This window comes from Carettochelys insculpta, chromosome 4 (genome assembly GCF_033958435.1).
Source record: "Carettochelys insculpta isolate YL-2023 chromosome 4, ASM3395843v1, whole genome shotgun sequence".
NCBI lineage: Eukaryota > Metazoa > Chordata > Testudines > Carettochelyidae > Carettochelys > Carettochelys insculpta.
Genome location: NC_134140.1, coordinates 64,630,279 through 64,644,105, shown reverse-complemented (window position 1 = coordinate 64,644,105; position 13,827 = coordinate 64,630,279). Strand labels below are relative to the sequence as shown.

At 48.7% G+C, this 13,827-nt stretch overlaps 1 long non-coding RNA gene across 1 annotated transcript in view; it reads left to right on the top strand.

Moving 5' to 3' along the window:
* The window catches only part of LOC142012059 (uncharacterized), a 36,439-nt gene extending 35,303 nt beyond the window's left edge, over positions 1–1,136 (top strand). The window contains exon 4 of the long non-coding RNA XR_012645249.1: positions 981–1,136. This is a non-coding gene — a long non-coding RNA (uncharacterized LOC142012059). The remainder of the gene's footprint in view (positions 1–980) is intronic.
* Positions 1,137–13,827: the final 12,691 nt, after the last annotated feature.

Below are 13,827 nucleotides of genomic sequence, written 5' to 3'. Positions count from 1 at the left end.
AGAAGGGACCGCAGGAGGTCACTGAGTCCAGTCCCCTCCCTAAAGCAGGATCAACCCGAAGTAAACCATCCCAGCCAGTACTTTGTCAAACTGGAACTTAAATCCTCTAGGGATGGAGATTCCACCACCTCTCTAGACAATGCTTTCCAGTGCTTCACCACTCTCCTGGTGAAATAGTTTTTCTTAATATCCAACCTACACCTCCCCCTCTGTAACTTTAGACCATTGCTCCGTCAGTCACTACTGAGAACAGTCTCTCTCCATCCTCGTTAGAGCTCCCCTTCAGGAAGTTGAAGGCTGCTATCAAATCCCCTCTTACTTTTCTCTTCTGCAAACTAAATACTCTTAGGTTTCATACTTTTAAAGGATGTTCAAGCTCAAAGCCTAACTTTTAACTGAATACATATTACATTTGGTTCATGGGTGACATGCTAGAAAAGACAACTACATAGATATAACCAAAATTAGATATCTTACTAATCAGTACTGCAAGACTGTTTCTTTAGATAAATGGGATATTGTTGCAATTTGCATGATTTTTACATACATGATTCTGCTTTGTTTGTTCAGTTTTACATAGTCGAGATAAGCACATAAGAAAATTTAAAAACAGGATAATGCCATCTATCATACAATACTGGTAGAACCTCAGAGAAATACAAATACCAGAGAAGGACCTATATTAGAATTAGAAAAACAGCATTATCTGTAAAATTACGCTGCCATACCTGTGATTCATTGCTGAGCTTCTTCCTGCTTCTAGCCCTCCCTATTTTGTGTGGCTTTCAACACTGCACATAACCTTAAACACAGAGCAACTGAGACACACTCTTATAAATACATTTTGTCTATATTAGTCTATTTTTCATCATATGCTATAATGCCCCTTTTAAAAATAAGTTTAATTGTTCTTTGAATTCATATACAAACAATGCTTCAATTGCACTTACAAGTTAACTTAATCTGTTTATCACTTTTAGACTGAAGAAAATGTTCTAAGGAGGTGAACAGCAGCACACTTGAACCTCTAGGAGTGATCCTCACCGAAGAAATGGTCAGTCACCATATTGCTGGAAAAAAAGGCTATTTTAAACGAAGCCATGAACTGAAACTTGTTAGATTTAAGTTTTAGACTTTTAGATGTGTGCTTTTGCTATGTGCTTAAAACCATTTCTAACTGTGTCTTATACTTGAATATAAACACTTAAAAATCTCTTTTCTTCTGTTGATAATCTTGTTTTATTTTTAATCCTAATCAATCCAATTTAAAGTTCACCCATGTCTTAACTTACAGTTCTTCTGCCTTTCCCTCTCTTAGCTTAAATCCTCTGATTTCTGTCCCCTGCAGTGGGTCTCTTAAACCACTTCTTCTTTTACAGAATTTACTGCCTCCTTTTGCCAGGAACTCCAACTGTTTATTTTCAAGATCTCCCTGCTCCCCATTCAGGACCCTATGCTGCTCTCTGTGGGGGACTAGGCCTGTCCTTCCTCTGCTCTTCAGAGGAGACCTGCCCTTTCTGTTTAGATCTTTTCCTATGCAGAAACACCTATTTAAACTAACCATTTAACCTAAAGAAGGATGAAGAAGCCATCTTTTACTTCAGGTGCATCAGTATTTTATTTTATTTTTCTCTTTACTTCTCTTTTTCAGAAATAGTGTGTTATTTTTCACCAACCCTTCCTACCTCTGAGTTCCCAGCTCTCTTTAAATAGTGCTCTCTCCCCTTCATCATGACAATGGGGATAAGTCTGTTTAATTAAGTTCCACTACAGCTAGTTGGGACAACTTGTTAGTCCTGACATGGCCAGGTTAGGGAGGCTGAAGGATAGCTCCTAAGTCATGGCCAATGCTCATCTCAGCTTGCCTTAAAGGACAAGCCAGTCCGTGACAGGAAGTTATTGAGAAAACAAAAATACGCTAAAAGACAAGTTCAAATGCATTGTCCATTGGTTTAATTTATCCTGCTGCAATTCATTTAGGAATGTCTCTCTTTTTAATTGAGGGGCTGAATTATTTTGTCTCTTATCTTCCCTTTCTAGTTCTCCTCTCCCACACAAGAAAGCATGAAAACACAAAAGAGATAAAAGAAAAGACTTGTTGACACACAGTCTGGCTTTCAGTGATTTAAACATGAAAGAACAATATGTTTGCCTAGTTGTACATTATGCTACATCATAAATTTTAAACTATTTTCAATGCAAGGAAGAGCTTCCATGGGTACGAAAATAAAGAAGAATTTTTAACATAGCTTATCAGTAGTTTATTTAGCAAATATAAGCTATTTTAATATTTTTCATCAAGCTTTCTATTGGTAAATCATTTCCCCTCCCACTCCCAGTGCTGGGATACATTCTGTATTCCATGAGAATTAGATCCTACAAATCCTGATATGTGCTGAGTGTTCTAATTCCCATGAAGATCAGTGGGAACTGGTCATGGCCAGCATTTCCAAATACCAATTATTCTTTTGTGGTATGTTGTGACATAGGAAGTATCTAGACAGAACGTTCCATGAGAAAATTCTCAGAGAAGCTACTCCCAAGTGTTCATTTGCAAGAGCCAGTGTGCATCAACAACAGCAATGGAAATGAGTTGTAGACAACAAACTGCTGCATGTTGGTAGAAGCTCTGACACACAAGCTAAGTCAGCTGCACAGTATTCAGCCCATCCACATCCAAACTGTAGCCAGGAAACACCTGTATGTGCTTGTGCTTCACACTGTCCAATTCCTGTCACACCCCTATCCCTGCGATCCCTTAGCTGGCCCCATGATCAGCCCTCCCAGACAACATCTTCTCTCAATGTCCTTGCTAGATCTTCTGTGGCTCAGCCTTACAGCCAAGTCACATAATAGTTCCCATCCATTACAAGGATAACAAAAGGTCAAACTAACTTCAGTTTACCTACATCATCCTAACTTACAGTTCTTCTTCCCTTCTGTGCCTCAACTCAAATCCTCTGCTTTGTGCCCCTTGCTAAGATACTCTTAAACCACATCTTCCCTCTCGGAAAGGTGGGACATGCTGACCCACAAGGAGGATAAGAAACCCCCATGGGCCAGTCTGTATTCCAACCTGATGCCATGTCCTGAGAATTTTTTTTAGGAAGAAGGGTGCTTTTGAAAATAGGGTTCACTTTCAAAAGAGCAGCGTCTACACTGCTTTTTTCCTTTCAAAAGAAGCTCTTTTGAAAGAAAAATATGCAAATAAGGTGCCAGACATGTAAATCTGAACCCCACTTGCATTTTTGGTTTCCCTCATCTGCGTGCCTCTTTTGAAAGAGCAATGCTAGTGTAGACATAGGCAGGGAATAGAGTCTATTTCAAAATAAGCTTATTTCCAGAATATCTTATATGGCTGCCTTCTTCCAGAACCTTTTACTAAGGTTCTGTTTGCACTTTTTGTGCACCTCCTGATTTACACATACCTCATCTGTTACCCCAGTCCCAAGACATCCTAGTCAACCTCCTTTTGGTACTGATCAAGATGCCCATCCATCATACCCAGAAGAAGAAGCTGAAGAGAGTACGTGGCCGTGTCTACACTAGCCCCAAACTTTGAAATGGCCATGCAAATGGCCATTTCGAAGTTTACTAATGAAGTGCTGAAATACATATTCAGTGCCTCATTAGCATGCGGGCAGCCGCGGCACTTCGAAATTGATGAGGCTTGCCGCCGCACGGCTCGTCCAGATGGGGCTCCTTTTCAAAAGGACCACACCTACTTCGAAGTCCCTTTATTCCCGTCTGCTCATAGGAATAAGGGGACTTCGAAGTAGGTGGGGTCCTTTCGAAAAGGAGCCCCATCTGGATGAGCCGCGCGGCAGTGAGCCACATCAGTTTCGAAGTGCTGTGGCCGCCCGCATGCTAATGAGGTGCTGAATATGTATTTGCATGGCCATTTCGAAGTTTGGAGCTAGTGTAGACATAGCCCATGTGGGTCAGAGGGGGAGGAGGGGCAGGGAAAAGGGGTGCTCTGCAACCATGAGGCCTATTTCTGTTCCTTCCTCTGATCATGTCTCCAGGCAGAGTTCCTCTGGGTGGTATCCACTGACTCTTTAGTTGCCTTGAGGAATAATATGCACTTCTAGGGGTTCTCTGATTAAAATTTATTTCCAGTCACCTGATTTTAAGCTATGACCTCACGTCTGACAACTTTTTGTCATTTGTGTCCCCTTAATATCTTGTAGCCCCCCATTGTTTTCCTCCTGACCTATACTAGATGGATGCTGTGGAAATGCCCCAGTTCCTGCCAGGGAGGGTAGAGGATACTTTCAGCAGGAAATTTTAACATTAGAGCTAGGAGCAGGAAGCAAGCAGAGAGGGTATCTCTGGACTGTAACCCTGTTCTACATATCTTTACTTGTCTCTTGCCAATAAAAGACACTACCTCACTCAACTTCATTCTCTCAGAAAAAAAACCAAACCAAACCAAAACAAAACAAAATCATAAGGCAGGCTTGCCCTGTCCTCATACTTGGTGAACAACAGAGGGTTGCAATGTGCTTATGCTACTCATAACCAGTATCTCTGAATTAAGATAATCAGGTGATCTAAAGAAGGATGAACATGTTATCAACCCTGCTTACAAGCAGCTGGCTAACAGAAATCATCTCTTACTAGTCAGTAAGATACATACGTGTCAGTATGTTTTGGCAGGCTTCACTTCTCATTTTCTTTTAATTTTAGGGATAGTGTTATCTTTCTGTAAGCTTCTCTAGGACAGTTTTTCTATCACTAGATTTCTGAAGCATGAAAATATTCAGATAAGTTCAAGAATGAAAATTTAGCAAAGATTTGAGTTATATAAGTTTCATAAACAAGGATTTTTGTTAGATTTCAGCCAGTCAAATGTGGAGACTTGAGCTCAGCAAACTCCCAATGTTTGTGGATTAAAAATGTGTTAATTTTAAGGTGTCTAGCAGGGCAAGGTCTGTCTTGTGGACTGCTTAAACAGACAGTTCGGAGACCTTCTGTGGCTAAACATCACTATATACCCTATGTGCTTTGCTTTCCCACCACTTTGAGTGATCAATACACCATGTTTACAACATCAGTTTCTGTTCAACCCTCTACTGAAGACAAGAGGATTTTTTTTTCTGATTCAAGCTTTACTAGCCTACATCTCTCCTATAATCCTTCCTTCCCCTACTTTCTACTCTCTGGCCATGTCTACACTAGCAATGAAATTTGATAATAACTTTGAAGTTAGGGCTCATTTCGAAATAGAGCACAGAGCATCTACTCACAATTTGCACTATTTTGAAATGAGCATCGAAGTAAGGGGCCCAAATTCAAAGCCCTTATTCCATTCATGGGAATGCAATAGCACCCTATTCCAAAAAGTAGCTTTGAAATAGGATGTGTGTAGGTGCGCCATGGTTCCCTATTTTGAAATAGCAGGTCTGCCATGACAGCAGTCCACAGGAGCCCAGTCTGACCAGCCCAAACATGGCTCTATGGCCCCTGACTGCCCTAGCAAGCCCAGGCAGGAATCTGAGAACATGCTGGAAGCAGGGAGGCCACGAGCTCCCTGCCACACGCCCTCCCACAATGCCAGAGCGGTGACAGCAAGCCCGAGTTGGCAATGTCTGGCTGTGAGGAACCAAGTGTCCCCCAGGAGACTCCCAGGCTACGTCTACACGTGCACCCAACTTCGAAATAGCTTATTTCGATGTTGCGACATCGAAATAGGCTATTTCGATGAATAACGTCTACACGTCCTCCAGGGCTGGCAACGTCGATGTTCAACTTCGACGTTGCTCAGCCCAACATCGAAATAGGCACAGCGAGGGAACGTCTACACGCCAAAGTAGCACACATCGAAATAAGGGAGCCAGGCACAGCTGCAGACAGGGTCACGGGGCGGACTCAACAGCAAGTCGCTCCCTTAAAGGGCCCCTCCTAGACACACTTTCATTAAACAGTGCAAGATACACAGAGCCAACAACTAGTTGCAGACCCTGTATATGCAGCACGGACCCCCAGCTGCAGCAGCAGCAGCCAGAAGCCCTGGGCTAAGGGCTGCTGCCCACGGTGACCACAGAGCCCCGCAAGGGCTGGAGAGAGAGTATCTCTCAACCCCCCAGCTGATGGCCGCCATGGAGGACCCCGCTATTTCGATGTTGCGGGACGCGGATCGTCTACACGTCCCTACTTCGATGTTGAATGTCGAAGTAGGGCGCTATTCCCATCCCCTCATGGGGTTAGCGACTTCGACGTCTCGCCGCCTAACGTCGATTTCAACTTCGAAATAGCGCCCAACACGTGTAGACGTGACGGGCGCTATTTCGAAGTTACTGCCGCTACTTCGAAGTAGCGTGCACGTGTAGACGCAGCCCCAGTGAGCCCAGAAATAGGGGACCATGGACTTCAGGTGGCAGAGGCAGAGGCAGGGCCCCTTCTGGATGGAGGATGAACTCAAGGACCTCCTTTCCTTGTAGGGGAAAGAGGGGGTCCTCCTACAGACTGGGGCATGGTGCTGGAATGCTGATGCCTTCGACTGGCTGGCCAGGGGTCTCCCCATGTGGGGGCAGCCGGCAGGAGCAGGGCCACATCTGCTCCAAAGTTAAGGAGCTCTTGCAGGCCTACTGCCATGCTGGGGACACCAGAAGCAGCTGGTCAGGAGCATGTCTGACACTGTGCTCCTACTATGAGGAGCTCCATTGCCTCCTGGGGCCAAAGGGAGTACTACCCTCACAGCATATCCTCGACACCATGGGCCGCCTCACGAAGACCGAGAAGGAACCGGAAGCGGGCAGCGAGGAGGAGCTGGGACCATCTGGGGACACCATCTCCAACCTGAGGGACCAGGGGACCAACCCAGGGAGTGATGACAAGTGTTCCAGTGAGCGAACCCTCATCATTGCCCTCCATTCTGAGTCATCAAACCAGAACCCCTCCAGCTGGGCTTCTCCTGAGTGCCTTGAGGTACCAGCAGATAGGCACTGGGTGTTTGGGATGCCCCGGGGCCCAGGGAGGGGGACATCAGCCACAGCCACATGCCTGGCCAATGCTCAGCACCTGCAGCCCTGCATAACCCTGCAGTGCACTCATCTGGGGAGAGTGTGGGGGGTGCACACCAAACCCAGTGCCAGCCGCACTGTGCAGGGACCCTCCTGCACCAAGTATCCCATGGCCCTTCTGGGCCATCGGACACTGGTGGGGGGGGGCAGGTGGAGCGGGAGTCCCAGCCTAGGGGGTCAGGATGCGCAACTGATGGACTGGCCCCTTGTCCCCTTCTGTCTCCACAGGCCTGCCCAGGACAAGCCCTCAGCTGGCAAGGGCCAGGAGGCCACCACCACACCCCATGCTGCATCCCCATGGAGTTGCTGCCAGGCCAGACATTGTTGGAGCAGGGAGGAGGAGGCAACCGCCCACATGGCTGCCTTCTGGGACGTGATGGCTTTGCTGTGGGACTGGCTGGAGATGGAGTGGTAGGTGTGGCTGCGGGTGCCAGATTGCCTGGAAACCCTCACTCAGACTGTGGCCACTATCCTCGACCAACCTCTGCCTTCCTCACCAGCCTGTCCACAGCTCCCCACCGCAACATCCCCTGGTGCTCCCCCAGCAGTGCTGACCTGGTTCCACTGGACCTCTCCCCAGCTGCCCTCCTGGAACTGGTGCAGTGGCTAGTGGCCAGTGCAGGCCCCCCAGCACCAGACTCTGCAGCCCCCTGTCCTCCCTTGTACCCTGGCGAGGCTGGGGCCGAGGCTGCAGCACCCCACTCTTGCCCCTACCTCTCCGTGGTCCTGGCTCCATCCCAACCTCACAGAGGGCGTCAGACCTGGTGCAGTAGAGGCTGCCCTGGGTACTGTAGCTCCTGGCCCCCCACCTGGTGAGTGACTGATTCCGTCCCCACCCCAGCACCACCCCCAAGTTCAGTCCCTCCCCCAATGCCACCCTTATGTCCCTCTTGTACAGGGTTCACCCCTTGTATATAGTTGACAGCTTACGTTTTGAAGTTTATAGTCCAAATTTATTGTTCTACAGTTAATTTTATATGGCAAAAAGTTCCACCCCCTATTCCCATGTCCCTATCATATGTTGGGGGAGTGGTGAGGGGTGGCAGGTGTAGGGGGGGAAAGATGGCTGTGGGGGAGGGTCACTGTGGGCCCTGGGCAAATGCCTCACCCATGGCCTCCCTGGCCCACACCCCATCCCTTTGCGCCTGACAGCTTGGGACGGCAGGTGGTTGCTCATACCCATTGGTGGTCTCGGCAGCCCAGCCCTGGACCAAGGGCTCCCATTTACTCTCCACAATATTGTGGAGAGCGCAGCAGAGCATGATCACTGCCAGCACATTTAGGAAACTGACATCCAGCCTTGTGAGGAGACATATAAATTGCCCCTTCAGCCTCCTGAACACCTCCTACTTGGGGTTTCTGACATAGTTCAGGTGTGAGTTGTAGAGGTCTTGGGTCGGGTCCATACGTCTGGTGTAGGGCCTCCTGAGCCCCGGGTACAGAGGGTACGTGGCATCAGCCACGATACAGAGGGCCATTGTGGTGTCTCCCACTGGGGCAGGTAGGTCTGCTCCTGCAGTCTGTAGCTGAGCCACAAGTTTCTGAACACCTGGGCATCATGAACCTGCCAGAGGTGTCGACGAGGGCCTGCAGGACCACTGAGTGGGACCTCTTTCTGTTTATAAAGGCACCCGCACTATGCTCCAGGGCACAGATGGTAATGTGCGTTCTGTCCAGTGCACCAAAACAGTTGGAGAATCACAGGTATGTGAAACCAGTCAGGGCATTGTCCAGGTCCCTGAGAGTGATGAGCCGGCAGAGGAGAAGGGTGTTGATTGCCTGGATGATCTGCATGGATGCATGACAGATGCATCCATGACTGTGTTGCTGGGTGGTACCCGTCCCCATGCAGGGCCCCCCTTCCTGTCCCCATGCAGGGCTACCCCTTGCTGGGTGCATCACCATGCTGGGTGCATGGCCTCAGCCTGGCTTACATTAATCAGGACTGCCCCAATGGTGGCCTTGCCCCCCCTGAACTGATGTCCAGTGGAGCAGTCAGTCTGCAGGGTGGCCAGCTTCCATAGGGTGATGGCTGCCCTCTTGTGCACTAGGAGTGCAGGCCACCCCTTCGTGTCCTGGTGCTGGAGGGTTGGAGTGAGCCAATGGCACAGCTCCTCAAAGGTCTGCTGGATCATTCTGAAGTTTTGCATCCACCAGTCATCATCCCAGTCACCCAGCATGACGCGGTCCCACCAGTCGGTGCTCATGAGAAAGCCCCAGGGTCGCTGGATGACCTGGGTGGCGCGCAGCCACTTCACCTAGATGAGAGCCTGCAGGAGGGGGTCTATGCAGCTGGCCCTGTGTTGCTGCTAAAGGACAGCCAGCAGCAGCACTGCCAGAAGGCTGGCCACAGCCTAGGGGAAATCCCCCCCAGGGAGTTGTTGAGGCTTCATGGAGATCTCCGCAGTGGCTCTGCTGTGTGCAAATGGTCTGCAGTGCTGTAGACAGCCTGGCAGCCTTGAGCACATGCAGGGTGAAGGGTATTGGGAGTGGCCTTTTAAGGACGTGGCTGGCTGCGACCCCAGAAAGGCTTGTTGGCCATGCAACCCCTATCCGTGGTGTTTCCTGGCCTCTTATTTCAAAATTAGGGCATGGATGTGTAGATGTTTCCTTTCAAAGTACCGGGACCCTATTTCAAAGTAGCAGATGGGGGATTTTTGTGCGTGGACTTACAGTTTAGAAATCTTTTGTTTCAAAATTGGACTTCAAAATAGGCAACTTCGAAGTTAAAGTGTCATGTAGACAGATCCTCTGCATTAATGGTCCTATTAGTTCTTTAGTCATCCTCAGCATGTTCTAATCTGATAATTAGGTACAATCAGATCCACAAGAACATAACAGGTGTTTTGAGTGATCAGAGTGCTTGTTCAGGAGTTGATTCCTAGCACTTTGTAACCAGTTGGGAGAAGCTGGAATTGCTGAATACTGACTGACAGATTTTGCATTTGTAAAGTCATCTTTGTAAAGTCATTGCACAAGTACAAGTCACTGGGTTCTTAAGTATTAGTTTACTAAAGATGTGATAAGATGTAAGATGATATAAAGCAGACTGATCAATACTAGAAACTGATGTCTAAATCAAGGTCTGTTTTAAAGACTATTTTTCGTCTCATTAGGGGAGAAGAAATCCCCCCGGCCCCTTCCCCCAGAAGATCTAGTTTCTTTTAATTTCTTCTAAGTGGTTTCCGTGTTAGTTTTCCCTCCAGTTACTGACAACTAGTTTAGGTACAGTTTCTCTCACTTTCCTTTCAATTTCTGTGACCTGATTTTTTTTCCACATGAATCATTACTTAGACTGCAGCATCTGATGAAAGGTTTTAAAACAGCGTAATGGAAATTATAGTAAAGTACTATGCATGTCTGCCTATTTACCATATCTCTGACGGGTGCAGGAGTCACTGATAGGACATTTCATAGTTATTTTTTTAAAAAAGGACTGTGGAATGGACCCTGAACACTTCACTGAGTCAACATGCTCATTGGTAAAGTTTTCCTGAAATGCATGTCAGTCCCAGTGGCTTTCGATTATGTCTATTTCAGACGAGTCTCTAGTTAACTTTTGGTGGCATACCATTTCCAAAGCAAGATCTTCAACTCTGCAGTAATTCACTTCTGCAGTGTGTGGAGGTAAAAAAAAAAAAAATTGAAACAAACTGGGAAGTCTCCTGCACCACAGATAAACAATCTAACCCAAAGCCTGCTGACCTAAAGGAGAATCTATGCATTCATTTCAGTGAGCTTTGGGTCAGGCTGTAGATGTTTAAACAAATGGGCCAGATCCTCAGATGTCAGAGATTAACATAACTGTACAAATTTATTTAATGTATGCCAATTCTGACACTTTTCTCCTAAATTGTCATAGATAATTTAGATACTAAATGAAGAACTTCCCACGGTTCTATTGCCACATTTTCCAACACAAAAACATTTTGCTTACAGTGCCACTATTTCCCCTGATGTATTTTTTGTTTGTGAGTTTACATTGAACAGTTATAAAGAATGAAGCATGACACGTGATCTTGCAGTATGCACAACAATTGCAGAGAGCCCAGCTGAAGATTCAGAGAAATTTTTAACTGAGGGAACAAAGCTAATTTTGAACATCGGCCTGCATTGGATCCTGGAGACTGATCTAGATTCTATTGAAATAAATGGGAGTTTTGCCAGTGGCTGTAATCAGTCAGGTCCCATGCATGCATCACAGGGGCAAATGGTACCTACACGTGTGAAGATATTCCTGTTCAACAATATAGCTACAAAAAGTCCCATCAAAATGCCCCTAAACTTTGTTCCCTTTCATTTCAACAGGAGCTTTGTCATTACAAGAAATGTGATCCAGTCTTCTGAAGAAGTGGGTCTTACCCTCAAAATCTCATGACCTAATACATTCCTTAATCTTTAAAGTGCTACAGGCCTGCTTGTTATTTGTGAAGCTACCAACTAACACAGCTACTCCTCTGAGATCAAAAGTAGATGAGTATGTGTTAAAAAAACCTCCACATTTCATAGTTATATATTTCAGCTGTTTCCAAACTCTTAAAATACCAAATAGACTCTTTTCTGGGATAATTAGTTGCAAATTTTCTTTTTGAAAAATTAAGCTTTTTTATTTTTGAATCCACATTTTTGGCAGCATACTCTCAGACAAATGATTTAGTAAATTTAAGCCTTATTTCATAACAAAAAAATACCCAACAAGCTGAGAACTTGCATGTTAACTTGATTAATTTTAAAACTGCCAAGGTATCAAACCACTGAAATAGGAACTGATTACAGCAAACCTGATTGCCCCATATCACCATAGATAATCACAACTCATTGTACATTAAAAAGGTCATCATCAAGATTGATTTACACTAAAAATAATTAAAATTTACAAGTGCATCTTCATCTCAGTCCTCTGCTCCTTAGTAATGCATCACCTATGGGGATATTTTTACTCATTACACATAGGCTACGTCTACACGTGAAGCCTACATCGAAGTAGCCTATTTCGATGTTGCAACATCGAAATAGGCTATTTAGATGAATAGCGTCTACACGTCCTCCAGGGCCGGCAACGTCGATGTTCAACTTCGACGTTGCTCAGCCCAACATCGAAATAGGCGCAGCGAGGGAACGTCTACACGCCCAAGTAGCACACATCGAAATAGGGATGCCAGGCACAGGTGCAGACAGGGTCACAGGGCGGACTAGCGCTTCCGGGGCAACAGCTAGCCGCTCCCTTAAAGGGCCCCTCCCAGACACACTCAGCCTGCACAGCACGCGGTCTGAGGAGCCATAGGCACACAGACCCCAGGCGCCGCAGTCATGGACCCCCAGCAGCAGCAGCAGCAGCAGCAGCAGCAGCTAGAGGTCAACCCAGCCCTCCCGGCAGGAGCAGGGCTTGCCCTGACCCATGCCATGTGGGAGGCAGCTGAGCACCTCCTTGCCCCAGGGGAGGAGATGCCCCCAGGGCAGCAGGGCTCAACCCCTACCCCTGCAGCACCCCGCTCCACCCCCCGCCTCACACGCCGGCGGCTGTGGAGGTACCCCACCAGCACCGACTGGTGGGAGCGGCTGGTGCTTGGGGTGTGGGACGACGACCACTGGCTCAGGAACTTCAGGATGACCCGGCAGACATTCCTGGAGCTGTGCCAGTGGCTCACCCCCGCACTCAGGCACCAGGACACTGCCATGCGGTGTGCCCTCACGGTGCAGAAACGGGTCGGCATTGCTGTCTGGAAGCTGGCCACTCCAGACAGCTACCGATCCGTGGGACAGCAGTTTGGTGTCAGAAAGGCCACCGTCGGGGCTGTCTTCATGGAGGTAAGCGAACCCACGGCAGGGGGGCCAGAGCAGGGGGGCCAGGGTAGGGCAGGGGGGCCAGAGCAGGGGGGCCAGGGCAGGGCAGGGGGGCCAGAGCAGGGCAGGCCACAGCAGGGGGGGCCAGAGCAGGGCAGTGGGGCCAGGGCAGGGCGGGGGGGGGGCAGAGCAGGGCAGGCCACGGCAGAGGGGCCAGGGCAGGGCCACGCACACCCTGCTAACCCCTCATTGGTGCCGTCCCACGTGCTTTCTCTGCAGGTTGTGCGTGCCATCAACGCCATGCTCCTGCACAGGCTCGTGAGGCTGGGGGACCCACATGCCACCATCGCCGCCTTTGCCACCCTGGGCTTCCCCAACTGCTTCGGGGCTCTGGATGGGACTCACATCCCCATCCGCGCCCCGCATCACAGTGGCGGACGATACCTCAATCGCAAGGGCTACCATTCTGTCGTCCTCCAGGCCTTGGTGGACAGCCGGGGACGTTTCCAGGACATTTACGTGGGCTGGCCTGGCAGCACCCACAACGCCCGGGTTTTCCAGAACTCGGGCCTGTGCCACCGGCTGGAGGCGGGGACCTACATCCCCCAGCGGGAGATCCCTCTGGGGGACACCACCATGCCCTTCTGCGTCATTGCAGATGCGGCCTACCCCCTCCGGCCGTGGCTCATGCACCCCTACACGGGTCATCTCTCCGCTAGCCAGGAGCACTTCAACGAGCGCCTGAACCGTGCGCGCCAGGTGGTGGAGCGCTCATTTGGCCGCCTGAAGGGACGCTGGAGATGTCTCCTGACCCGCCTGGATGCGGGCCCCAACAACATCCCCCAGATTGTGGGTGCCTGCTGCGCCCTGCACAATTTGGTCGAGAGCAAGGGGGAGACCTTTCTGCAGGGCTGGGCTGCGGAGGCCGCCAGGGCACATGTCCAGCCACCTGCTGCCCCCAGTCGGCAGGTGGACCCCGAGGGGACCCGGGTCCGGGAGGCCCTGCGGGCCCACTTCG